Here is a 25834-nt window from a genome sequence, read left to right as displayed (position 1 = left end):
GCTCTGGGCTCCACAAACCCACATGTCTGAGAAGGTTCTGAGGAACCCTGGGAGAGGGTCATCCTGAGCACGAGCATGCGACTTGCAGGTCTCAATCTGTCCCCAAGTCCCTGTGGGAAGTGGGGCAAGTCACCTTTCCTCCCCAGCCTCAATTTCCCCATCTGTATGGTGGGGACATTGGTTTAGGCCAGTGGTCGGCAAACCACGGCTCACGAGCCACATGCGCCTCTTTGGCCCCTTAAGTGTGGCTCTTCCACAAAATACCACGTGCAGGTGAGCACGTACAGTGCGATTGAAACTTCGTGGCCCATGTGCAGAAGTCAGTTTTCGGCTCTCAAAAGAAATTTCAATCGTTGTACTGTTGATATTTCGCTCTGTTGACTAATGAGTTTGCCGACCACTCGTTTAGGCCATCAGCCAGCATACTTTTTCTGTAAAAGGCCAGAGAGTACATATTTTAGGTTTTGAGGGCCAAGTGGTCTCGTCACATCTACATAGCTCTGAGTAACTGTCAGGGTCTGACTATAGAAACCCCTGGTCTGAGTGGCTGACAAAGGCTGGTGAACAGCAGCTCTTGTGTTCTATGACTCTGTAAAAGAGCTGTTCCTCTTCTGCGACATTTGGGAAACTTTAAGCAAGCTTTCATGAAGGTGGTTTAGACCAAATTACAGGATGCTTTACATGGAAGGTGATTTGTATAAATGTGACAGAGGGTGTATTTTTTCTGGTCCATATCACACACAAACACACACACACACACTGCAGCAGCTACATGACTACGTTAAGGATGTTGAGATGAGGCAGTTCTGCTAGATTAACCGATGGGCCCTAAACTCCACCACAAGGGTCCCCATAAGAGAGAGGTGGAGAAAAGCAGACAGGAGAGGAGAAGGCCATGCGAAGATGGAGGCAGAGATTGGAGTGATGCAATCACAAGCACAAGGAACCCCAGTGGCCACCAGAAGGTGGACGAGGTGAGGAACAGATTTCCCCGAGCGCCTCTGGAGGAAGTGCGGCCCTGCCCACACCTTGATCTCAGCCCAATGAGACTGATGCCAGACTTCTGGCCTCCAGAACTGCAGCAGAATAAATTTTTGTTCCTTTAAGTCACCAAGTCGTGGTCATTTGTTAGAGCAGCCATGAAACACTCATACACACACCTTTTCTCCTATGGTAGCCGCTGACGTTCCTTATGCCTCTGTAGCTGCATTTTGGCTAAAAGGAGAGGTAATAGTAATGATTATCCTTTACATCGGTTCCTGCACTCCACCGAGCACATACTGTGGTTTGTATTGATAAAGTACGACCTTATGCATATGGTAGCCCTATGAGGAAGATGGTAGAGGCTATATTCCTTAGGGGAAGAACTAGACTCCAACATGTGAAGTGCTTTGCCCAAGGTCACTCTTTTTTTTTTTTTTTTTTAAATATATATTTTATTGATTTTTTACAGAGAGGAAGAGAGAGGGATAGAGAGCTAGAAACATCGATGATAGAGAAACATCGATCAGCTGCCTCTTGCACAACCCCTACTGGGGATGTGCCCGCAACCAAGGTACATGCCCTTGACCGGAATTGAACCTGGGACCTTTCAGTCCACAGGCCGACGCTCTATCCACTGAGCCAAACCGGTTTCGGCCCAAGGTCACTCTTTAAATAGGTGTCAGGGCCAGAACTTGAACCCACATTAATTCCAAGTCTACATTGCAGTCCAAGTTGAAGGCTGTGCTGAACATACCTGCTCATGGAAACGAGAACTATGGGAGAATTGGAATCAAATTGCAGTTCAGGGAAACTGTCCTTTGGACGAGAATAATACTGTTCATGTTCCCAGATTATGTCTGGCTCAGCCACAGGCTCTGGTGAGAATTTTCTGTGTATTCAGTGTCCAAGTTGGCAGACCCCATCTGAGGGCATCTCCTGGCTAGGGACCAGCAAGTCTACTGGGGTGTTGGACTCACCCAGGAATCCTGAAGACAACTCATTGATTCATGTCTTTTCAAGCCCTCTGTGAAGATCAGCACTTCAGTAAGTGCCAGAGAGGGGCACTCTGCAGCTAGCTAATCCTGCATTCTTTCCACCACACCACAGCTGGAAAACTAGACAACAGATGTGTGAATGTCTTTGTAAGTGCAGTGTGAAGGAGAGCAAACCCAAGCTGAAATCTGCCTTGTCAAAAAGCAGCATCCTGGAAAGGAAGCTGGTTATCTAGTTTGCGAACAGAATCATGACTGCTACAGCAGGGGAGTGCACCAGTCCAGATCTTTATTTATTGCAAAATCCAAATGGGTACTTTAACTCAGCAGTCTCAGAAGACCACAAACATATTGACTAAGAGTGATTGAACAACCCACACTAGGAAGGGATAATGTATACAATTTATTATACATTTAATTCAAGCACATTTATTTCCAGCAATCACAAATGATATATAGTGTGGTGTTCTAAAGTTAGAGGACTTATACTAACTGATTTCAAGACTTATTACAAAGCTACAGCAATCAAGACAACTTGGTATTCACGTAAGGATAGACAGATAAGTCAGTGGAGCAGATTAGAGTAAAAAAATAGACCTGCACATGCATGTTTGGTTGAGTTTTGACAAAGAGCCAAAGGTGATTCAAGGCAGAAAAGAACAGTCTTTCAACAAATGGTGATGGAACAACTGAGTACCCTATGGGGGGAAAAACTTTGATTTGTACCTCACACTGTACAAAAAAAATTAACTTGAATTCATAAGCCTAAACATATAACCTGAAACTATAAAACAGAGCACAAAAAGTACTTTGTCTTTTGTTTTATAGATGATATTAGGGTTTCCAGAGAAAGAGAACCATAAGGAGACTTATAACACTCTTATATATATATATATATTGGTTCAAATATAGAGAGAGAGAGAGAGAGAGAGAGAGAGAGAGAGAGAGAGAGAGAGGAGATTTATTATAGGACTTGGCTAACACGGTATTAAGGTTGAGAAGTTCCACAATCTGCCATCTGCAACTGGAGAACCAGGATAGCTGGTGGTGGGTATAATTTAGTCCAAATCCAAAGATCTGAGAACCAGGGGGCTGCTGGTGTAAGTTCTGGGGTCCAAAGACCCAAGAACCAAGTACTTTGATATCCAGTGTCAGGGGAAGATGGATGTTCCAGCTCAAGAAGAAAGAGAATTTGCCCTCCCTTCACCTTTTTGTTCCATTAAAGCCCCTAGGGGATTGGATGATATCCACCTACATTAATGAGGGCAGATCTCTTTCCTTAGTCTACTGACTCACATACTAGTCTCTTCCAGAAACACCCTTACAAACACACCCAGAAATAATTGTTACCAACTATCTATGCATCACTTAGGCCAGTCAAGTTGACACATAAAAGTAACACATATATTTATTTATATTTATATAATATATTTAAATACAATGTAATAAAGACTATATAAGACAAATAAATATATATTTTTTAAATGGGCAAAATATTTGATCAGATGTTTGCAAAAGAAGATATATATATATATATATATATATATATATATATATATGGCCAATAAATACATTAAAAAAGTGATCAACATCATTAGTCAGCAAGGAAATGCAAATTAAAACCTCAATGAAGTACTGCTTTATACTCGCAGCAATGGCTAAACTAAAAAGACTGACAATACCAAATGTTAGTGAGTGTGTAGGACTCATTTCTGGTGGAGGGTGTAATCAGAACTCTTATTTCTGGTGGAGGGTGTAAAATTCTACAACCCCTTCAGAAAAGGGTTTTGCAGTTTCCTTTAAGTTTAAGTATATGCTTATTACACGACACAGCAATGCCTAGGTATTTACCCAAGAAAAATACATGGCCACAGAAAGACCTGTACGCAAATATTCATAGCAGCTTTATCCAAAAGAGCCTAAAACTGGAAACAACCCAAATGCCCAGCAACAGGTGAATGGATAAAAACTGTGGCACAGCCATACAATGGAATACAATTCAGCAATGAAAATATGAGAATCACTGATACATGCTATAATATGGATGAATCAGACACAAAAGAAAACATACTGTTTGAATCCAGTATGAATTGACAAAATTAATCTCTAAGGATGGAAATTTTATCAGTGGTTGCCTGGGAGGGAAATTTGGGGAGAAGGATTGATTTGGAATCACAAGGGCACATTTTGGAAATGCTCTCTATATTGACTGGTGTGGTGTTACACAGGTATAACCTTGGACTAGGTATATACATTTGTGAAAACTCAAATAGATTCATTTATTGCATGTAATTTATCTCAAAATTTATTTAAAAAATATATAGCAGGGTTCTGGTAATTTATTTCCATATCTTCCCCAAAAGAAACTGGTAAATGCTCACACTCAGATCTGGACAGGAAGACAAACTCAGTCCAGATCTTTCTTTTTCTTGTGTTGTTCACATTCTAGGGTCCTCCCCAGTCCCTGTCTCCACTGACATGCCACGCCCTTGTATGAAGGCCTTTATCTAATTCTGAAAATCCCCAGCCTCTGCTTAGGACAGAGATTGGGCTGGGAGAGTGCTCTGAGTATAGAACCAGCTGCAAATAAGATACTAGAATCAGAGAGACAGAGGTTTGCAAAGGCTGATAAAGGTTTGGGTCAGTGGTCAGCTGAGGCTCCTGATATGTCTCGCTCCATCCAATCACTGATCTATTAGGCAACCTCGGCCTCTTCCACAAGGCAGACCTGTCCCTTAAGTTGACCACATAGAGGAAGAGAGAATGTCCCGGTCCAAAGCACAACTGCTCAAAAAAAAAAAAAAAAGAAATCTGGAAGGGGCTGAGCGGCAGTCACTCAGTCCTCATTCCAAATTACCCAGATGCAGTTAAGTCCTGGGGGAGGAGGAGGAATGGGGAGAGGCCAAGAGTGGAAGTTCCCACCGTCTATAAAATAGGAGTCCTGGTGGGGGAGTGGGGAGATAAGCTAGCAGCAGTGCCTATCATTACAGTGACCCCACAGTCTATTTTCTCAAGGTCGATCTCCATGTAAGCCTGCTGTCACGTAGTAACTACAGGTGGCACCCTGTCACCCTCAGAAGTGTCCGTTTGGATAACCAATATGGCCAATCAGATGGAAAGGGGATTGCTTTCTTCCATTGCTGACTCCAAAGGCCTCTGCTCCTCCCTGTTACTTTCTATTTTTGAGGCCCAGCAGCTCTTTCTCCCTGGGCACTCAATCTACTGCCTCCAGGTCCTGCTCACATTGCAGGATCATGAAAGGTTTGTAAGTATTATTTTAACCAGTCACATATGGTCTTTTTGGCAAACTGGATCCAAGGTGAAAAGGAGTGGCTCATTTGGGCAAATTTGCAACAGCTCTGATCTTTCTGGAGTGTCACCATGAAATGCTGCCCCTCTCAGGGTTTTGCTGTTTCACATTTTCCCTATGCTGTGAATGGGGCTGCGCGGAGTGCTGGAAGAGTCACAGACATGTAGGTGACAGATTCTGTCCTTGCAGAGCCTCTAGCATGGACCGGTGTGACAATTGGGTGGAACTCATATCCAGTAGGCCATTCCACAGAGTCCTGGAGCTCAGAGAAGGAGGGAGATGTTCACAGTGGACAGGGAGCGACAGCTTGAGGACACGGTGCCTGGGCAGGGTCTGAGAGGTGCGCGGGCTTCCTGGACGCAGAGGCCTCTCGGGCTCATACATGCAATATGATGGCAGCCCACTGGGTCTTCCTTGCTACCCCATTCTTGCCTACACTTCAGCCCCTCTCATGGGTTGTACTCCAACAGTCCTAAAAAGTGCTACCCTCTCATCCATTCGCCATACTGCTGCCACAGCTGTCTCTCTGAAGCACAATGCTGGCCATTCTACTTACTCAGCTTGTTGGTTTTTGTTTGTTTGTTTTGTGTGTGTGTGTGTGTGTGTGTGTGTGTGTGTGTGTGTGTGTGTTTGAGGGGGGTCCCCTGATAGGATGCAAGTGAGAGGAGGAAAGAAAGCTTGGTTCAAACATAACACTCAAGGAAGCCCAGCACAAACGCTCGCTCTGGCATTCTCTAGGTAACCCCTATTTTCTGTCCTAAGTGACTCTCACAATAATCCCATTGTTGCAAGACCAGTCCAAATCCTACCAAGTTAAAAGAAGTCCCTCCCTGACTTGTTGGGTGTAGGTGGCACCTCAAGTCCTCCCACACCAGGAGACCAGCTCCGGCCAGGCCCAGCGCCACCCTGCTGCCGAGATGCAAGCCTGGAGGAGAGGGCCCTTTCTCCTGTTTCCCCCTCTCCCAAGTCCCTTGTGTTGGTCTCCTCCTCCATCCCTGACTATGACTCAGCCCACACTTTCTTTCCTCCTTGAGAAGAAAGCTTCAAGTGCTTCAAGGCCTTGCATGAGAGGGGAAGAAGGAAAACATGCTTCCCATTATAATGAAACTAGTGACCCGGTGCACAAAATTCGTGCACATTAAAAAGGGGATTAATTAGAGGAAATAATTTAATTTTGCTATTTGCTTTTTCTCTATTTTACTAATTTTCTTTCATCTTTGACACTTCTATAAGTGTCAAAGATGAAAGAAAATTAGTAAAATGTATATGAAAACCTTCCTCCTGTCAGAGTCTGGGGCACACCACGGGACCCAGAGTCAAGTCCCCGCCCACCCACATGCACCTCAAAATCGTGAGAGACCCAGACCTGGCCGCCCCTCCCCTCCCCCTATTGGGCTAGATCCAGACCCGGCCAGTCCCACCCTTGTCAAGCCCTGCCGGGCAGTGGATGTAACCTCAGGTCCCCTGGCCCAGCACCAGGATGGGGGGGGGGGGTGTGGCCTGAGATCTCCCAGCCCAAACTGGGGCGGGGGGCATGCCTTGAGGTCCTCCATCAAGCCCCGCCAGGTAGGGAACACAGCCTGAGGTCCCCTGTCAAGCCCAGCTGGGCGAGGGGTGTGGTCTGAGATACCCCAGACTGGCACTGGGGCGGGGGGAGAAGCCTGAGGTCCCCTAGCCCAGCACCAGGATGGGAAGTGCACCTTGAGGTCCCCCGTCAAGCCCCGCTGGGCAGGGGGCATGGCCTCAGGTCCCCTGGCCTGGCACTGGGGCGGGGGGTGCAGCCTGAGGTCCCACAGCCTGACGCCAGGGTGGGGGGCGTGGCCTGAGGTCATTGTCAAGCCCCACGGGGACAGGGGGCATGGCCTCAGGTCCCTGGTGATTGCTCATTAAGGCTCCTTATGGGAACTTGGCCTCAGCTGTGGGTGCAGCCATCTTTTGTGATGGAGTGATGGTCAATTAGCATATTCCCTCTTTATTAGCTAGGATGTCTGCAAAACCATGAAACCACTTCCACTGTATTGCGCCAGTGAGTCTCTGTGGCTTCTCTCTCTTCCCCCCCCCCCAAAAGGCCCCATTTTATTATAATTTTGGTACGACCTGGACTCCTTGTCTACTTCCCCAGCTTAAGAATTTGCCATGGCTCCCCTTGCCTACAAAATGGCAAAATGCTGCCCCTCCTCCTTTCAGTTGTTTGCATCTCCAATGAAAGAAGTCCTTGATCTCCAGGAATCAGCTCAGGTCCTCCCTTCTCTCTGCAGCCTTATCTGCCTAGGCTGCAGGAGCCTCGCCCTTTCCTATTCTCTTGTTGCATTTCATTCATGTTCAGGTTGGTAAGACTCATCAGTCTGCTGCGTGTTATAATTCACTGGGGTAATGTGCCCCCACACCAGACTGCAAGACCCAACAGGGCAGTAACCATGGCCATCATCTCTTCATCCTCAGGAGCCATTCCAAGGCAGGGCTAAGAGCAGGTGATTAGGAAGTTCTGCTGGGTTGTGTGAAAGGTTCCAATGGGACAGATGTCTACGTCATTGACCAGCACACCACTGCCTACTTGGCCTGCCCTGTCCCGACCCAGGACTCCAGGAGGTGCCCTCAATGACCAGCCAGGACTTTCTTTAGAGGAGTTTTCGGGGGACCCACCTGGCCCTCCAATCATTATTGTGTCCTTTGGCTGGAACTACAGGCAAAAAAAAAAAAAAAGAATATGTTAGTTTACTGCTTAATCTTTGCTCCCCTTAAGCAGAGTCAAATCTAAAGTGAATATTGATGACTTTACAAAGACCAGTGTTTGGTATTCACTGAAAACCATTGTGTATTCCCTAAATAGTTCGTTTTGTTTTCTAAAGTTCTAAAAAACTCGCTGTATTGAAATGCATGTTGTTGCATCGATTTTTCTAAAATACACCTTGTTATCTTTTCTTTGGTAATTGGTGACTGGTAATGACTTTGGCAATTTAACATGTTCTTGCAGACACTTTTCCCATTCCCCTTGATAACTGAAGTCAGGAGCGAGGGCCTGTCTGTCAATCTCTGACGCCTGTCAGCCTGCATGATTGACGGCTTTTGGTCCCACAATAGAGACCATTTTTGCAGCCCCCGTTCTGTTATTTTCCCCTCCTTTAATACTTGTGGGGGATGGTGTTTGCTTTATAATCTGCGTTTAAAATCCAACTTGGCATGAGGCCAGCGCCAGAGAAATTATCACAATGTCTTGTTAGCTTTGCATAAGGAAAATTCTCCAGAGGGTTCCTTAAGCTATGATTCCACCTTCTGAAATTACCTCTGCTCAAAAATCTAAGCTTTAGCCTTCCTCCTGATCCTTTCAAATTCCTGGGGAAAGGCCGAGGGGTCTGCCCAGCCGTGCTCTAATAGAGGGCACGACCAGGGGGACCGTGTGCATCTGGAGTGGAGCCGGGCCATCCCTCTCTCCCGGGGCCTCGGTGTATAAGCCCCCACATAATGAGTGTGGGTCTGAGTGGCGGAGCTCAGCAGAAAAGAGAAAGCCCTGGGTCTGCCGGGCAATTATATTCTTCACAAAACCACAGCAGACAGGAGCTTCCGGGGCGAAGAGGCATTTGGTTCAGCTTGACACCCCTGGGTCAGAGGACTGTCTGGAGCTTCTGGAAAAGCATGAAACAGGCAAAACCAATGAGGGTCAAGGATTTAACTGCTGACACACCTCTCTGGGGTTGTGAATAGTTTGGGGTCCTCAGGTCCACTTTAGAACCTGGTAAAAACTATGGCCTAGAAAAATGCACATCCCTTCATTCGGGCTCCAATTCCGCCTAGTTTCAGGCGAAGCCGCTCCTCCTCCAGGGCCCTTGGCTCTCTTGGGTTCAGATCTGCTCTAGGTGAAGGTAGCTGGTGATCTTGAGCAGAGAATTCACCCCCTAGGTCATGACTATAATGTTGGACGCTGATCTTGGGCGGGGGGTGGGGGAGTGTTGCAGGAGCAAAGTCTATGGGAAGCCAACCTTTGCAACCAGTGCCCTGGGTCAGGGCTGTCTGAGGGCTGGGGAAGCCAGACCTGTCCATGTCCACTGACAGATTATCAGTCTGTGGAGATTCTGGGCACATAGGAGAGCACTTGGCAGCAAAGATTCTAAGATTCTATGCAGCAAAGAAGGAAGTTGCTGTGCCTGGTGTAGAGAGACCAGAGTCTGCAGTAAATGAGCTCAAGATCCGTGCTGTTGATGAACAAGCTCACGTATTCATTCAAGCAGGCCTGGATGCGGGTCCCAGTTCTCTCCATTGCTAGCTCCGTCAGCTTGGGCAAGGTACCGACTCAATTTCCTCATCTTTAAAATGGGAAATAATAGTACGTATTCTGGCGGGGGGGGGGGTGTTGAGAGGTTAAACAAGAATAAAATGAAAACATGAATCCACAAATCTCTGTGCATTATACACTGAGTGGCCAGATTATTATGATCTCTGAACGCATAATAATCTGGCCACTCAGTGTGTGTGTGTGTGTGTGTGTGTGTGTGTGTGTGTGTGTGTGTGTATTAGAGGCCCAGTGCATGAATTCATGCATGGGTGGGGTCTGGCCAGGGGGAGGGGACATGGGCGGTTGGCCGGCCTGCCTGCTGGTTGAACTCCTGGTGGAGGGGACAATTGGCATATTAGCCTTTTATTACATAGGATATACACTGAGTGGCCAGATTATTATGCATTCAGGGATCATAATAATCTGGCCACTCGGTGTATATGTAAGTGCTAAAATGTTGCTACCTTGCTTTTTCCTGCTTTATGGCATGCCAGACCCTGGTAGTTACACCCGGGTAGGATGCCAGGGATACAAGTAGAAAAGTGTTTCCAGCGTAGTGGTGGGGAAAGGACATACTGTATACCAGCTGCCATCACACATGTTTAAATACTGAGAAGGTAGAGGCAGAAAGGCAGGTAGGTATCTACTGAGAGATGGAGTCTCTCTCAACCCCTGATGGCTTCCCAGGTCCCAGTTTCAATTTCCATGCGGTCTGGCCGAGTTTGGTGTCTACGAGACCTCCATGTCCTTATAGTAGGTACCACCCCCCTTACTTTAGCTGGTTGAGTGGGTTTCTGCTCCCTTGTCATCAGTGATCCCTGAGGAATAAAAAAATGTTAGGTCATCAGCATGTTTGGAGAGCTCCAAGGAAGGTGAAATGGATTATTTTCTGTTGTTGCTGGAAGAGGTAAAGGGTCAGGAGCTTAAAGCTTAGGTAGGAATTGGACCTTGTTTGGGTGTGAGACTACTGTGGAGTCAAGAGCCTGGCCACAGGGATGGAAGCTGGAATATACAGGGCATGTTCCAAAGCTGGGAATTTGGTGCGTGTGAAAGAGAGTGGGAACCCCGAGGGCTGGAGAGGTGGGCAGGAGCCAGGTCCTGCCAGCTCTGGATGGCAGATTGAAGAGATAGGACTTTATTCACAGAACATAGGGTGTCACCACCAATGGCTTTTAAGCACAGGAATGACACAGTCAAGGCCGAAGAGCTGCGGTTGAGGACGGATGAGAGGTGCAGCGCCCTGAAGGCAAGACAACAGAGTGAAGTCTGTGGCAGTGGCCTGAGCAGAGACGATGAACCTGCAGCTGGGGCAGGAGCAGCAGACACAACAGTGGAAACTGATGGGAGATCACCAAGGCCAGCGGGAAGGGGAGCTCTGATTGACCAGCTTGGTCATGTGATTGCTCCCCGCAGTGCCAGAGAGTGGGGAGCATGGCAGCCCCCCAGGATCCCAGGGAGTGAGGGGGTGGTTTCCCAAAGGAACCAGAAGGAAGACAATGGAAACATGTGCAGGACAAAAAAACAACAGAAACTGGAGCTTTAGCAGACATTTTGCCAGAACAGCAAAACTTGGAGCGTGTGGAAGGGAAAGAAAGGGCATAAAAATCCAAAGTCATAGAAATGCTCATTGCAGCTTTGCTTTTAGCAGTAAAAATGGGAGGCACGGGCATGTCCAGTAGCAAGATGCTGCTTAAAGCAATCATGGACCATGCCTTCCCTGGAGCCCTACCCTAGACTTTGTTCAAGTCTATCAAGGGAAATGATAGATTTGGATGCACAGGCATGCAACTGTATCCATGATAGCAGGGTTAACAGAATAGTGTGAATAACATGATCCTATTTATGCCAACAGAGAGATGTAGCAACTTTTTTCTTACGAGTTCCAGGAGGGCCGACTCTTACAAGAACAGCAGGCACAGAAGAGCCACACTTTCTGGGAGTTATGCTTGGGGGTGAGGGCTCCCCGTCTCTAGAGTTCAGGAGGGCACAGCCCAAAGACAGAAGGAATGGGTGGGAGGAAGAGAAGGAGAGAGAGAGAGAGAGAGAGAGAGAATTTTAGCAGCTGCTATGAGTGAGCTGCTTGGGGGAGAAGGAAAGACGCCTGAAGCCGACCCTCTCAAAGCTGTGAACAGCCCCCCTGCACGTGCACACCTTAAGGAAACCAACACTAAAGACTCCCCCTGTTCTTCAGGCTGTTGGAGTCTGGGGTTATTTTGGACACACGGTTGGCCAGAGACGCCTTAAAGGCTTCTTAGGTATATTTGGGTCACATCCATGTATATTTATATAAGCATTTTTTTAAAAGCCTGAAAGGATATACACCAAACTGTCAACAGTGGTTATCTCTGGAAGGAAGAAATATCAAGGGACTTTATTTTCTATGTATTGTGTGTGTTTTTTAATTTTTTAAACCTGATCATGCATTACTAGAATAAACAATACAGATATAAAAAAAAGGAAAAGGGGGAAATCTACTAAAATCAAAGTGCACAGTAAATAAATACATGTTAGCAACAAGCAGACTCAGTAAACAGTAATTAAGTGACAAATTAAACTTGTAACAGACTAAAATGATGAAAACCCAAGACAAAGGGAAAGCTCCCTCCTCTACCCCACCCCAGCGGTGCCAGGAGGGTCCTTTCGCTTAGGGGCTGAAGCCGGGGTCCACTTCCAAGAGCCTGGGGTAGAAAGCCTTTAGCCCACAGGCTATTGCCTGTTCCAGAAAGGGCTGCTGGGAGAGGAGCCCCAGGGCAGACGCCCAGGGCAGAACCTGATGCACTGGATGGTTATGCCTCTGCAAAGGCTGCAGTCTCTCTCCTCTTCCCTCCTCTGTGCTTTCCTCCCTTCCCTTCCCTTTCTCTCTCTTCCCTTCCCTCTCCTCACCCACCACCTCTCCTCTGCCCTCCTCCCTCTCCATAAATCTCAGTTCAGTTCAGCAAACACTGTGAGAGTCAACTCTGCATGAGACCCCACTGTGCTCTCAGGGTGAGTTGCAGTGGTGGGTGGGGGGTCCCCAGAAAACCAGGAGAATTTGTCTTTAAGAAACTCCCAGTCCAGAGAGATAGGCCCCACAAAGGCCTAGGCAGCCAGATTTATAGAAGGAAAGTGCCCTAGAGTGGTCTGAGAGCAAAGGTAGGTCCATGTCTCTTCCTGAAAGGTCAAGGTGACACCTAAGCAAAGGGGTAGAATTCAGGCAAGTACACGGCACACAGAGAGCATGGTTGGGACCAAAGTTCAGGGGACTGTTGGCCTCACATTCAAGATCAATGAGTGATCTGGGGTGACAGGAATGTAGGATGTATGGCAAGGAAGAGCAGGGTCTAAGTCCTGAGGGAAAGAGCTTTGAATGGATGCTTAAAGAGCTGAGATCTTATTTTCTAGGCCTGGGAGAGTCAGCATCAGATTTAAATGGGGGAGTGACGGTCAGGTGTGTATTTTGGAGCCATGTCTGGAGATGATGTGGAGGAATGAGTTGAAGCAGGCAGAGAGTAACAGGCCAGACCAGAGTTAATATGATGAGGTCCCACGTGAAAGCAACAGCAGTGGGATGAGAGACACCAAGAGAAGCAGGCACACCCTGGGGCTGGGACAGCTGTGGCTGGGCAGAGACCAACATACTCCCAGTCATTTGGTTCACAGAGGGAACAACTCCTTATTGTGTCCTTTTCATTCATCCTACTGCATAATATTCATTCATTTTGAAAGACATTACTGATGGCTTCTCATTGCCCAGCTCAGGCCAGGCATGAAGACAGAGACATAAATAGGACATAATCCCTGTTACCTAGGAGCTCAAGGTTTAGTAAGAAAGGCACACGTGATTGATTGTAAAAATAGCCCTAATTAGTCCTCTCCCTGTACATATGTGCCTTTGGAAAGTGACTTTGGAGTTCCTCTCATAGGGATAGAATCTATTTCCCATGCCCTAAATCTGGTCTGTCTTGTGATTTGCCTTGGCCAAGAGAAGATGGCAGTTCCAAACCTAGGCCTTAGGAGGCCTGGGGCCCTGCTGCTCAGTCTCCTGGAGCCCTGCCATGCCATGAAAAACCACATGCAGCAGAGTCCAGTCAACTCCGTGCCCCAGCTGGGGTTGAGGAGATGTAATAATGCACAGCCAAGATCAGCCTAGCCCAGGCCAAATCAGCAGAACCTCCCAGATTCATGTGCAATAATAAGAAATTTTTATTTTAAACTCTGAGTTTTGGGTGGTTTGTTATATAGCAATAGATGATATTTATAATAATAAAAGCATAATATGCAAATCAACCAAATGGCCGAATGGCAGAATGACTGTCCAGATGACCTTCTGGACGACCACACTATGACATGCACTGATGCCAGGCCACCAACATGGGTGCGATGCAATTGGTCGGGGCGGGGGAGGGGGCACCTTTGCCCCACGATCACCCCGCAGAAGGAGGCCCAGGCCACTGGCCAGTGGGGCGATCAATGGGGGGGAGGGCTCTGTGATTACCCCAAAGAGGGAGGCCCAGGCCACCCTCTGTGTGTGGGGGGGGACGGGGGGGGGGCGGGCGCAGGACCGCAAGGTAGCCAGGGCCATGAGGCAGCTGGAGTCGCTAGGGCCCTGGTAGCAGGGCTGGAGAAGCCCTGGCAGCTGGGGCTATGAAGGCCTACCCTTGCACGAATTTCATGCATCAGGCCTTTAGTAGCATATAATAGACTAATTCTTTTCAAAAACATTGTATAAAACTTCATAACTCAGATGTCACTAGGGTCATAAACACTTCTGGTCTCACCCCACACTCACCTTGAAGCAGGGATCGGCACTTCCTCTTACTCTGGGGAAACAATTCTCCATGGGCCTCTTGCATTTTTGCACATTTTATAAGCCAGGGTACTGGTTGCCTTTAATTGGGACTATCCTGTAAAGCATATTGTATAGCAAACAGTCCTGGAAGCTAGAGGTTATCTCTCTCCAGAGCAAAGGTAAAGTTTGTTTATGTCCAACATAAAGACAAGTCTCTCTGTAGGAAAAGTTTCAAATAGCCTTACTGCTTATTATAAAAGATTTGGGTTCCCTAAGTTTGTAGTAAAACCTACTGCTTGTAGCTGCAGGTGTTAGTTGACTCTCTATGCCACCCTGTGGGAATTGGGGAACCAGCACAAATGGCTACTGCTACTGTCATGAGTCATAAGGTCCTCTGTGTCTTATGCAAGAGTCTCCTGTGTTCTGCCAGCATCCATAGCACTGTGGCAGGCTAACTTGTTAGCTTGCAAGTAGGGTGAATCTCAGACCCTTCACAGTTCTTGATACTTATCGTTCCAAAGCAATTTAATCTAATTCTACTAAGTCTTAGTGAATAACAGATTTTACTGAAGATGTCACTGAGAAACAAAAGAGAGAGTACCATAGCACACCACACATGAAACTTACCAGAAGTTCCCATGAAACATTTATTTCTTCCACACAGGCTCCCAAAGTTCTTCAGCCATCAGCTACTTCTTCTTCCTGTAGGCGCTTCCCCATCCCTCCACCCATTCAGCCTCCCAGACATACACCCCACCCCCAGGTCTTTCTACAGCTCTTCCCTTGCTCAAGCAGAGAAATTTGGCACAGGCTTGCCCCGGTCGTGCCAGTCCAGCCTCCCCACACCCAACAGCCAATACAACAAACAAAGGACCCACCCTTCTTGGAAGGTAGCTGCAGAGGATAAACAATAAGCAACCTTTTCCTTTTCTCAGATTTTTTTTTCCTAACAAAGATGTAAGCAACATGTTTGAAGGTTCAAAGGAGGGAATAAAATATTTCTGACTGGGAGCTCTAGTAAGGTTTTGCAAAAGGTGACACTGATCCCTGAAGGATGAATAGGTTTTCCAAAGACAAGAAGAGCAAGAGTCTGCCAGTGTGTGTGTGTGTGTGGGTTGGGGGGGGGGTGGGGGAGAGAAAGAGATGGGGTGGGGAGAGGAACCCTCTGAGGCTAGAGGCTGGGGTCAGAGGTTGAAAGACTGGCTCAGGTGCAATCCCAGGCTTGGGCTACCCTGGAGTCCACAGAACTGAACGACCCATTGAAACCACCATGAAATGTAGTCTGTCTCTGGGTGCCGGGCGCATGTGTGAGGTTCTTTAAATTCACACATGAAATATCAAAGAACAAGGACTTGTAACCAAAGGAAACACTCACTAATCATAGTTTTCGCCAGGAACACCCTAACTGACATTTTAATTAACAAGCTGTTCTCCCCCCAACTCCGTTTTTAATATAAGGACTTCTTGTTGCTTTAAATCTAAAATTAATTAAGTGAGAGTTCTCCTCTGGAGTGGAGTATGCAGCTCATGCTAAATGGACGGGAGTGATAAGGTAAGATATATGGCTGGAAGTGGGGGTTGCTTCTGCAGCGGAGGCAAACCAAGCCAGCCACCACCCACTACTCACTGAGGACCTGGGGACCCTGGACTTCTTCCAAGAAATATTCCACTTGGCCTTGCAGCTCAGCTAAGATGCAGGATTACAGAAGCTTCAAACACTGTTACAAAGCCCTACACGATCTGGTCCCTGCTTGTCTCTCTAACCTTAATGTCACCGTGCTCCACCTTGTTCATGGCTTCACCACACTGGCTTGCTCTTCCCCAAACAGGGCAAGCCCATGCCCACCTCAAGGCATCTGCCCCTGCTGTTTCCTACGCTTGGGACACTCTCCTGGCACATTTGCATGGCAGGTGTCAGGTGAGAGGTCACCTCTCTCTTGATATATTTCTAGTCATTTTATCTAAAATATGAGTCAATCTTCTCCCCACCATTACCTTGACTTGTCGTCATAGCATGATCACCAACTGAAACTGTGTGTCATTTATGTGTTCACTCTCCAGCTCCCTCCATCAAATGGCAACCTCAAGAAAGAAGGGATTTGTGCCTGTTCACCTAGGACACAGTTGATGCTCAGTAACTATTGAATCAATGGAGGGATGCTATTCCTTCTGCTTATGATGCTCCACCCTCTCCCTTCCTTCTCTCCTTTCCTCTCTCCCTTCATTTGCCTGGTTGCCTTGTGCTCATTCTTATTCTTTCAGCTTAAAAGACATTTCTTGACCCTTATAGATTGGGCCTGACCCCTCTTTGATATTCTCCTTTATAGCATTCATCATAACTCAAATTTAAAATTGTTAGAATTGATTATTTAATGCCTGTCTAGAAGCTGCATGAGGGTGGGGAAGTTGATGAAACACTCCGTAATGAGTAGCTGCTAATTAAATTTTATTTTTATGATTGTCATAATTTCATTATGATGATGCAGGACCCTTCTGACCAAGGCTAACAGAAGGAAGATCTTCCAAGATAGCCTCAGACACAGCCAGGGTCTCACTGGGACTTGTGCAAGTGTTTGAGGACTAGACGGGGAGAGGCGTGTGTGATCAAGGCTGTGGTACAAGGGATCTGAGCACAGGCATCCTTAAGCAAGTGCACCACTGGGGCTCCTTCTTGCTATTGAAATCTGTTCCTCTAGGCAATGAGTCAGCTGTAGAGCATCTCCTCATTCTGAATAGAACATATTTTATTTATCTATTCTTCTCTTGATGGACATTTTGGGCTGTTCATAATGTGTTGCTGTGACAAACGATTCTGTAATTATCCCTTCACTCTCCCGCACCATCAGATCTTTCCCTCTCTACTGGACCATTCCCACCAGCCAACTAACACATTGTAATTTCTCTCATCTTAAAAAATATAGTAACCTGTCCCTACATTTTGTTCCAGTTACCACTCCATTTCTTTGCAAAACTTCTGAAAAAGTTGCTTTTATTTAACGCCTCCATATTTTCTCCTTCTTATTCTCTCTTGAGCCCCCTCCCATCAGGTCCTTGTCCTCAGTTCCACCAGGACATCTGGCGAGGTTGCCCGTGACTCCATGTGGCCAAATGCAGCGGTAAGTTCTCATGCTCCCTCTCCTTAATCCTCAGTGTTATTTGGCATATGGGGTCCTTACTTCTTCCTTGAAAACTCTGTTCACTTCCCTTTTCCTTGGTCATCTTCCTAAAAAGGGCCATTTCTTCTCAGTCTCATTTTCTGATTTGTCTTTATTTCCTTGTGCTCCAGGTACCAGGACTCCCTCTGTAGATGTCTCTTTAGCATCTGGGTTGGTTCTCTGGGCAGCGCACCTGCCCCCACAGCTCTAAGTACTATCTACACGCTGCTGACATCCAAGTTTCCACCATCCACCTGACCTCTGCCCTCAACTCCAGTCCTATAAGTCCAGCTGCCTTCTTGAAACCTTTGCTTAAATGTCTAATTAGCTTATTAAGTGTAACATGCACACACATACACCAAATCCTGTTACTTCCAGAGTCTCCCCTGACCTTCATAAAAGGAAGTTCCATTCTTCCAGGTGCTCAGGCAAAAGCCACGGAGTAAACCTGGACCCTCATTTTTCCCTCACTCTCCATAGTCAATCTTTCAGCCAACAGCATTGATTCTGGATACGTCGCCACCAGCACCACTTTGTCCAAGCCACATCATCGCTCACCTCAATTATTCACCAGTCCCCTCACCTTGCCCTCATCCCAGCGTATTTTCAACACAGCTACCACAGCTGAAGCAATCTTCAGAAAACGATGTGTGATCACGTCATTCTCTGCTCAGAACTCTCCAGTGGCTTCCCATCTCACCGAGAATGAAAGTCAAAATCTCGACAGTGGCTGACAGGGCTCTGAATGAGTGGGCCCTGGCTATTCCTCTGATTCCATCTCTTATCCTCCTGACCTACTTGTTGTTTCTCAGACTCCTCATGCCCACTCCCCACCCTCAGGGCCTTTGTACGGGCTAATTCCTCTGCCCCAAATACACCCCCTCTCTACACCGCCATATCCACATGCTTTACTCTGCCCCAATGTCTCCTTATCAGAGGGACCTTCCCTACTGCCCTCCCTAGAACAGCGGACCCTGCCCAACCTCTCCCTTATCCCCTTACCTGGCCTCACTTTCCTACACAGTGCTCATCACCATCTGACTGACTCTAAACTTATTTCTCCACTTACTGATTATTGCCTGGCTCTCCCCAAGTAGAAGGTAAGCTGTGTGAAGGGAGGGGCTTCCATGCCTTTCATTACCAATCTCCCCCTAGTGTGAAGCATGTACAGCAGGTGCACAGTAAGCGCTTGTTGAATGAATGAGCATCTGCATTGCATCTTTGTGCACACCTGGGTTTCTCATGGTCAGATGCAGGAGCAGAACTGCTCATTGACGGAGGGCATGCGCTTTCAGTTTCCCTACATACCACTGAGTCGCTGTCCAGATGGCTGGCACTGAGCTTCCCGTTTTCCCAGATCCTCTCCAGCACTTTCACTGATGGGTGGAAAGTGGCACCATGTTGTTTTAATGTGTATATCCCTGGTCATAGTGAGATTGTGTGTCTTTTTGTGTTTCCCTAGGACTTGCCTTTCAACTTCTTTGCTCATTTTCCATTGGGTTGGCCTCTCTGGGCCTCAGTGCCCTTCTAACAATGGAGAGGGTCTGCTCTTGAGCTAGTGCCACAGAGCAGCCAAAATTCAGAAGTCATTCCCCTGCGAGGGCAGTGGCATACGGCAGTATGACCGTCAGTAAGACCATCAGAGGGGTGCTGGCCTGTCCTCACACAGGCTGTGGGCTAGAGGACACTGAGGTGCTAGGAAAGCACAGCCCTACACACAGGGACAGCCGCTGCTCAGCCCTGGTGACATGGACCAGGCCGGAAATCAAGCCCAGTGTGGCCAAATCATCCAATGTCCCAGAAGAAGCTGGAAAGCCAACATTTTATGTAAATCTCCCTGTTTTTATGCTGATTACAAATTAAAAAATTTAAAAGTCTGCAGGTTGGGGCAGAGGGGTCAGACATAGCTCGCCAGTGACCAGTTTATAACCTCTCCTAATGTTTTCTCCTTTGCAGATCAGGAAATCCTTCCTTCCATCTGACAAGGTAGAGGGGGACATTTCAGCAGAAGGCTGGGAAATCATCAGCTGGATACAGAAGTTTCTTGACCAAAAGAAGCAGTTGAGCTTCCACTGCTCCCTAAGTTGCAGAAGTCCAAGAGCAGAGGCTGAGCTGAGTCCAGAGAAAAGGAAGTGGTGGCACTTGGAGCAGTCGCGTGGCTGGAGAAAGCCAAGGGCAGAAAGAAAAGTAAATGCCCAGGGAGACAGCCTTCACCTGTGGGGGGCCCTGCCTGTCCCAGGAGCCTTGTGCTTCCTCTGGAGAGAAGTGGGCAGCATCAGACAGGAGGAAGCAATGGCCTAAAAGACCTGGACTCTGCCACCAACCCACCAAATGACCTGGGGCCCTCCCTGGGCCTCAGTTTTCCCCTTTGCACCATGACAGGGTGGGGCTAGGTGAGCCCTAAGAGCATGCCCAACCCTGCCCTCTTATGCTACTGGCATCCCCCACCCCAACAGCTGCAGGATGGGCAGTCTTTCTGGAAATACCCTATGGCATCTGAGACACCCCCACACATACACCACCACCACCACCACCAGGCACTGAGCAATCGTTTCTGGAATAACTTCAGATTCAAGCAGCTTTTGTAAACTGCCCCCATTTAAATTAAAACAAATCAATATGCTTTCTAAAATTTAGTCTCAGCTAAACAGCTGTGACAGTTCATAGCAACCTGAACTTGAAATGAACCCACCCTACGTATAAATAAAGCCTTTGATGTCTTCATTAGTTTCTCACATGCCATTTTTTCACAGTCTATCAGGCTAAGTGCTTTGCAACTTATATATATTTTTGCAGGAGGAGTATTTAACCTTCTGATTAGTCACTGCAAGCAGCACAATGACAGAAACCCTGATTTTGCACACAATGAATTTATTGATAGATTTAGCCCATTAGCTGTATTTACCTGTCAGTTCTATGGACACTAATGAGTTGTTTTTCAAGGACTAATGAGAACTGTAATGGCTAATGGATGTTTACAGCTTCACCGCGCCGCACCATGTGATGCCGTGAGCGCCCGCTCCCGTCCCTCTGAGTCTTTAATTGGCACCATCAGAGGACTCTTTAATTACATTTGAGCAGACAATAAAGATCGTGGCCAAATCAATGAGAGGAAGGCAGCAGGATTCCACAGAAGGCTGGTCACTCCAATGGACACCAGCCCAACGCTCCCTCCAGCATTGTGACTTCCTTTTGACACACTTTGTTGGGCGCAAGTGTTGAGGAATGTCTATGTAGGATGTGTCTCTACAGATCAGCCCTCCAGCTCATCCCCTGGGCTGGAGGTTGTTGCCCTGCCAGAGGAATACCAGCCACAAAGTGTGACCCCCTCCAGGCACTGGAAAACAGCGCCTCCTTGGATTTAGTTAACCTTTTTATTCATCAAGGACATGTCTTCCTACATGTTACATCCAAAGAGTAGCCCTGGCTAAGGTTAATAGTAACCAGATAATCTTAGCATTAGCAATGGAGAATTGGCTAATAATAAACTTACAAAAAAAAAAAAACAAACCCTGATATTTGATACTTAGTCACTCATTCATGTATTTATCTCTTTGTCCAGCATTTATCAAGTACCCACTGAAGATGAAATGCACACAAAAAGTAAAAATGCACTAATATCTCACCAATAAAGTGAGTAAAGGAAAAGAGCCCCTAAATTTACAGAATGCGTTTAAAGAAGTGTAAGTACATTACTTTCAAATGCATAAAAACTCATTGCAAAAATAACCTTTCTTTACCAAGGTCCCATACTTGCTGGACCTTCCGTTACAAGTTTCTGGTCAGAGTCAACATGCCAGATGGCTTAAGAAAACCTTGATCTTTTTAGCAGATGACACTGCATTGGCGAAGTTCTTCACAGAAAGGGCAGAGATCCGCTTGCCTGATCAATCAAATCTTCATCAGAGGAGGCTGGTAAGAATGGGGAGGAGCCTACTGTTTCATAACAGGAGCTGGTTATGGGGATGTTAAGGAACTGGTGATCTTAAGCCTGGAGAAAAGTGAATTAGTATAATGGGTGGGTTGGGGTGACACTGAGAGATGACTTCTGTTTGTTGACCCAATGGGGTCATGCCACAATCACTGGTCATAAGGCATAGAATAGGGCAGCTAATTGAAGACCAATTGAATCTACCATGGGATATACTCTCCCACTAGCCTTGTCTTTTCCCAGGACCCTACACAATCCTGGTGTGGAGGCCGCTCCTTTCTTGGTGCTTCCTTTGGGCCATGAACACATTCAATTTGGTGATGAGGATGCTGCTCAAGAAATCAGAAGAGCAGTTTCCATAGAGAAGTGGGGGCGGAAACCAGATTGCACAAGGATGAAGGAAGGAGTGGGTGGTGAGGAAGTGGCAGCAGTGACAAGTTGAATGATGGAGAGAGATAGAGCAGTCGCTCAAAGGGTCAGGAGGACCTGAGCACATTTGTAAGTTTCTGGGAAGATGTCAACTGAAAGGAAAAGACTCGAAATGCAAGAAAGGGGAGGTGACTGGAGTAATGTCTCAGAGGTATCAGGAGCTGGGCGAGAACAGAATAACAAAAAGAAGAGGAGGGATTGGCCTCAGAACATGAGAAGGACCCTACTTCCAATAGCAAAAGGGGCACATTGAAGATGCTTAGAATTTTTGAAGTGGAAAAGGGAGAAATGAAGGACACTTCAACCTTTCCTTGTTTTGTTTTCTGAGAAGAATCAGGAGATCTTATTCGTCTCAGCCCCATGCCTGGAGATATTCGTCTCAGCCCCATGCCTGGAGAAGATTTGGAATGGCCACAATAGGGCTCTCAACTGGGGGTCACTCAAAATAAAAGGACTGGAGAGGACCCCACACAGGACCTTAGGAGACTCAATCTGCAAGGCTGCCTGGCTCTTCCCAGGAAGGAAATGGTTTTGCCAGAGTTCAGAATTAGCAGGGAGCCATGGAGACTCGAGGACATAAAGGAGATTTCAAGATTGTGAGACTATTGATGGAAAAGCTGGCTATGGATGGGTTCAAGGATGGGCATCTACAGGAGAATAAATGAAGAGAAATAAGAGAAGTAGCACGGTGGAGAGCCTATTGATGATGAAGAGAATGTTTGCAGGAATTGAACAGGATATGGAAAAGGCAAAGGAATTGGGGGGGTCGGTGGAATTTCAGGACTGACTGCAGGCTCATTGGGTGACTAACAACAGGATTCTTCTCCAGATTGGGTTCCTCTCACTCTTTGAGACTATCCTAATCAGGAAAGTAAAGCCATAGGCAGTCTTTTCCTTTCCCATGGGAGACAGAGGTCAGGCATGAGGCATTCCTGAGGTGAGTTATTGGTTCTGTTGTGCTCCCAAGTCACAGACGGTTCCCGCCTCAGTTTCATGACCAACATGCCAATTCCTTGTTAGAACAGAAGCATTTCCAGATCCCAGCCTGTAGGAATAGACTCACCATGACCCTTTCTTTGCCTTTGTCTTGTGGGTTTCTTCCCCAGAGAGATGGGGTTGTATTTTAGAGTCCCTGAAGCAGACACCAGAAAGACCCAACACCATAGACCAAGTCTTGAGAACAGTCCTAGCCCCCTGGAAAGTTACCTTTGGATAGTGTTGTCCTCAGCTGCATCGAGCCAGAGTGCACAACCCCTTTGGCTCCGAAAAGTTCCTGTTGGGATGATGAAGCCATGAAGGACCAAGTTGGAGGCATTGGGAGGGGAACCTGAGCTGGGAGTTGTGGTCACTGAGGAAAGGGGAGGATGGTGGGCATGAGAAGAAGTGAACTTAGAGCAGTCATCAGCACTTCATTCACTCAACAAGCATTTATTGGACAAGTATTACTGGGTACCAAGTTCTGTGGTTGGCAGGAGGTACCTAGACAGAAGAGACACAACTCTGAAAAAAAGAAGCAAACAACATGATGTGAGTCCTGGGGTAGTGAAAGGAAAGGGTGCGGTGGGAGGAGAGGTGGGTCACTGGCCCAGGGAAGTCAGGGAAGGCATTTGGAGGAGGGGATGTCTGAGCTGAGTTTTACAAAATGAGTAAAAGTAAGTGGGAGAGGCATCTCCAGAAGAAAACACAACAAGGAATTTATGCATTTATTCACTGGCTCTCTCTACAAGGTGCTGTTCTAGAGGCTGGAGACACAACAGTGAGCAAAAGAGCCCCAAATCCCTGTCTGCATTGAGCTTACATTCTAGGGTAAGAGTAGCCATGCTATGTTCTGGGGACTGCAGGTTTTTTTTAGCAGAATTAGAACTAAAAGTCTAAAGTGTTAGCAACAAGAGACAATGGTGAGGAGGTATGCATGGGGTGAAATCATATGGGCCTTATATTCCATAAGAAATGGAAATTTACCTGAAAGCAGTTAGAGGGGTCACTGGAGAGTCACACAGCTGCAATCTGCATTTTAACTGGGCAGTGGTGGGAAAGGTTGAAGGTAGAGTAAGACTTGACATTGAGAGACTAGTTAAGAGATTGCCGGAATTTTCTAAATAAGAAACAAGAGTGACTGGTGTGAGGATGGAGAGACGTAGATAAATTTGAGAGATTTTTAACAGGTAGAGGCAATAGCAGTGGGTGATCTGTTGGACAAGAAAAGAAAGAGGAACTTGGGATAACACTCAGGTTTCTTATGTGAGTATCTTGAGAGATGCTGGTGAGCAGAAAGTAGAAGGAAGTAGAGATTTGAGAGGAAACAATAACTTTTGGATTTGGGGGTTTGAGCTACTGAGTGTCACCGAGGAGCCATGCTGAAGCTCAGTAGAGAAACCTGGGTTGCTGAATCCAGCACCCATGGGATCTGAGGCCATGGGAGGGGGAGAATGAGAGTGCTCAGGGATAGTGGGTATCGTGCAGAAAGGAGAGCTGAAGACAGGACCCTGAGGATCACCAACACTAAAGGGTAAGGGTGGGGGCTGAAGCAGAGGAGACTGGAAGAACCAGTGGGAAAGACAGGAGGAGATCCAGGGACATTGGACATGAGGCAGGAGAGCACGACAAGGGGTCAAGTAACTCAGAGAGGTCCTGAAAAGGCTGGAAATAACCATTAGATTCAGAGAAAGCAACATGAAGGCCTTAATGAGATTGGTTTTCATGAGCATGAAGATGAGCATGGTGGGACAGCAGTGAGAGGGAGGTGAGGAAGTGGAGACAAGGCCCACCCTTCCAAGAATCTGCTAAGAAGAAGGGAGAAAAAGGCAAGGAGGATAAATAATCATTGGGTAGAGGGAGAGATATATTATTTTTAGACAAAAATGTTTAGTTTGTTCATAACCCAGGAAGAAATACCCAGGAGAGAGGGATAGGAAGCATGAGGTTGGAGCTATGAGACAGAGAAGAAGTGACTGGCAGAACAGGATGGATGGGAAGCCTGGTGGCGGGGGGGCAGGGGGGAGGCAGGAAGCAGGGCTCACATTCAGGATTGGCCTGGACAGAAGAGCAGGAAGAACAGCTCTGCCTCCTAAGTGGAAGGCAAGAAGACAGGTGTGGGCTTGGGTATGGATACATTGATGATGGGGACACTGGAAAGAAGGGGAGACACAGAAGGTGGTCTACAGCCACCTCGTGGTGAGTGTGGGTCCTCAATGTCCAAACTAGGGATGTGGCAGGGGCCCTAGAGTGGCCACATCTGGTGCACTGGGCATTGTGGTGGCAGTGGGAAGGTACCTTAGGATGGAGTCAGAACAGGGCAGTATGCTGACGGCCTCTGTGAAGCAAATGGGGCAGGGCATGGGTGCATGGTGCTGAGTGCTTTTGGCATCCTAGACTTGGCTCCTTATGACTTCTACCTTCTCTCCCCTCTGCCTTTGAAGCCTCATGAAAACCACTGCAGCACCACAGAACCCACCAGCTGGCAGAAAGCTCCAGTTTACCCCTGCCGTGGGAAAAACTGTGGACCAAGAGTTGGCACAGAAACCAAAGATGCCATCCCCAGAGGGAAGTAGCCTGTGCAATATCAGTGTGCTCAGGCTATTGGCTGGATGACAACAGAGACTTGTTATCGTGAAGAGGAGAGGAAAGGAGAGAGAGTGAGAGGAAGGATGAGAAAGGAAGAGAAAAAGGAAGAAAACATTTCATTCATACTTGTGTGGAACGTCATGTCAGGTGTTTGGGGAATATTCACTTATTTAGTTCTCAAACCAACCCTGAAGGATGATATTATTTCTGCTGTAGAGATGAGAACCCAGAAGCTAGCTGGTTAGTCAGTGTCTGCAGAGAGCTGGTGAAGAGCTAAGCTTTCAGTCCAGGCTTCTTTTCCTCCCTGGTGGGCACCCGTCCCACAACTCACACCACTTCCTTCAGATTCTGCCTCTGCCGCCCCTTTTAGACCTACAAGGACCTACATCACAACTGCAACCACACCCAGTCTCTACATCACAGTAACTCAG

Source organism: Eptesicus fuscus, chromosome 9, assembly GCF_027574615.1.
Source record: "Eptesicus fuscus isolate TK198812 chromosome 9, DD_ASM_mEF_20220401, whole genome shotgun sequence".
In the NCBI taxonomy this organism is placed as follows: Eukaryota; Metazoa; Chordata; class Mammalia; order Chiroptera; family Vespertilionidae; genus Eptesicus; species Eptesicus fuscus.
The sequence above is the reverse complement of the archived record's forward strand: the minus strand, read 5'-3'. Positions refer to the sequence as shown.